General features: G+C 38.2%; 1 non-coding gene across 1 annotated transcript; it reads left to right on the forward strand.

The window, feature by feature from the left end:
- Positions 1–2,481: 2,481 nt before the first annotated feature.
- LOC138086764 (U6 spliceosomal RNA) lies at positions 2,482–2,584 on the forward strand. Its single transcript, XR_011145459.1, has one exon. It is a non-coding gene; the product is annotated as a U6 spliceosomal RNA (small nuclear RNA).
- Positions 2,585–2,839: the final 255 nt, after the last annotated feature.

Here is a 2,839-nt window from a genome sequence, read left to right on the forward strand (position 1 = left end):
GAACATACACAAACATGCAAATTGTAAATAACCAACAGCAATGCAAGTGATTTCTTTCTTTATCTTTTTTTGATGTGGACCATTTAAAAAGAGTCTTTACTGAATTTGTTACAATTTTGCTTCTGTTTTACATTTTGCTTTTTTGGCCATGAGACATGTGAGATCTTCGCTCCCTGACCACCTGCATTGGAAGGCAAAGTCTTAACCACTGGAATGCCAAGGAAGTCCCCAGTGCAAAGGATTTTAATCTTATATATGCAAATTAATTATTTATGATGGAAGGAATAATTGACCGCCCATTTTTGTAGGCAGAATAATGCTCCCTGCAAAATGTCCGTGTCCTAATCCTTGTAACCTGTGAATATGTTACTCTACATGGCCAAAAGGGTTTTGCAAATATGATAAGTTAATGATCTTGAGATGAGGAGAGTCTCCTGAATTACCCAGAAGGGCCCAATGTAATCGCAAGGATCCTGTTACCAGCAGGGGCAGTGTTAGAGAAGGAGATGTGACAATGGAAGCTGAGGCTGGAGTGACACAGTCATGAACCAAAGAATGAGGCAATCTCTTGAAGCTGGAAAAGGCAGGAAACAGACCGGAACACCCGTATTAGATTTCCGACCTCTAGAATTGTAAGGTAATAAATTTGTTGTTTTAAGCCAGTAAATTTGTGATTGCAGCAATAAGAAAGTAATACACCCCCCAAAACATCAATTTTATTTATATCTATTTTTAGATTCATTTTATGCTCTATGTATGTCTCTGTTCTTTGAATTCTCCTTTAAGCTGGTTGCAACATCTTATTGATTTATCATTAATCAATGAATTAAATATTTTGTATTTGCTTATTTTATATTTTATGAATTCATGATTTCACTCTTTTAACAAAGTAATTTTTGACAATATTGCCAAGACCATTTAATAGGGAAGAGCAGTCTTTTCAATAGTGCTGTGAAATGGTGCTGGGAAAACTAGATATCAACATGAAAAAGAATGAACTGTACCCTTATCTAACACCATATGCAAAAATAAGTTAAAATGGATAAAACACCTAAGTGTAAGAACTAAAGCTGTAAAACACTTTTTTATTTTATTTTTTGTCCACGTGGCTTTCAGGATCTCAGTTCCCTGCTCAGAAACTGAACCTGGACCCCAGAGGTGAAAGGGCATAACCCTAACACGAGAGCAATAGGAGGCTCCCAGCTATAGGACTCTTAGATGACAACATGGGGGACATTGCATGACACTGGATTTGGTAATGATTTCTTCGATATGACACTAAAGGCCAAAAAAGAAAACAAATGGCTAAACTCGATTTCATCAGAGTTAAAACCTTTTATGCATCAAAGAATACTACCAGCAAAGTAGAAAAGTGGAAGAAAATATTTGCAAACACCTATTTGATAACAAAGTGTATGGAGAACTCCTAAAATTAAATAACAAACCCTCCAAACAACCCAATTCAAAAATAAGCAAAAGACTTGAATGGACCTTTATCCAAAAAAGGTATATAAATGTCTGGTAAGCACTTGGAGAGATGCTTAATATCAGGAGTCATGAAGGAATTGCAGATGCAAATCACAGTGAGATATCACTTCATGCTTATCAGAATGACTATGATAAAACAGAAACCAAGTTTTGGTATGGATATGGGGAAAATGCAACCACTGTGCATTGCTAGTAGGAATGTAAAACGGATTTGATTATATTTAAAAAGAACCTTCCACCCTGCTTCCGGAAAGATGGAGTAGATGTACTTTTTCCTGTTCCTCCTGTTAAGTACAACTAAAACTCCTGAAAGTTGTGGATAAAATGAACACAGGAAGACTCGGAAAGGTAGAGAGATAGAAGCCGACAAAGTAAAGGACTCCACGAAGCCTGCTCCCTGAGGTCAAAGGGCCTGGCAAGACAGAAAACTTTTAGACAATAACTGCTCTACTTCAGCCAGACTCCACAGATGCAAACGATGGCCCCAGCCCATCCGTGTCAGCACAGGCCGTGAGGAGCGCCTAGACTTCCGTTCTCGTGCGTGTGGTGTCACTCCAGTTGTGTCCAGCTCTTTGCGACCCTCTGGCCTGTCCTCCTGTGTCCGTGAGATTCTCCAGGCATGAATACTGGAGTGGGTCTCCATGCCCTTCTCCAGAGTGTCTAGGCTTCTGTTCTCGCCATGCGGTAATGAGGTAGCTCCATCTATGCCTCCGTTAGTAGGGTGCTGGCAGAGAAGGCCAAGTGAGGAGCCAAGACTTCTATACTTGTTGGGTGAAACACAGAACATTGCCAATGATGAATATGCTTGGAACAAATGAAAAAATAGGACGTCTCAGCAAAGAAATAGAAGATATGAAGAACTCTGAAAAATTTCGTACCTAAATGTGCAGTAACAACAACAAAAACCTCAAAAACTGGCCTAAGAGTAGGATGGAGAGGATAGGGAAAAGAATCAATTAAATCAGTTAAGTTAAAGATAGAATGATATAGTGCTTGCTTTAGCAACATATATACTAAAATTGGAATGATACAGGGAAGATTAGCACAGCCCCTCGACAAGGATGATGTGCAAATTTGCAAAGTGTTCCATATTTTTAAAAAAGATAGGATGAAATATATTATCCAATTGAAATAATGGTGAGAAAATAAAGTGGTGAAAAAAGAATAGAACTTCAGAGACATGTGGGCTTCTAACAGAGGTCTAAAATTTATGCCATCAGAGTCCCAGGAAAGGAGAAGACATGGGACTGAAAATATTTGAAGAAATAATGGCTGAAAGATTCTTAAATTTGGCAAAAAAAAAAAACAAAAAAAACCCAAACACCCAAACAAACAAAAACAAAACACCTGA

This window comes from Capricornis sumatraensis, chromosome 9 (genome assembly GCF_032405125.1).
Source record: "Capricornis sumatraensis isolate serow.1 chromosome 9, serow.2, whole genome shotgun sequence".
In the NCBI taxonomy this organism is placed as follows: domain Eukaryota; kingdom Metazoa; phylum Chordata; class Mammalia; order Artiodactyla; family Bovidae; genus Capricornis; species Capricornis sumatraensis.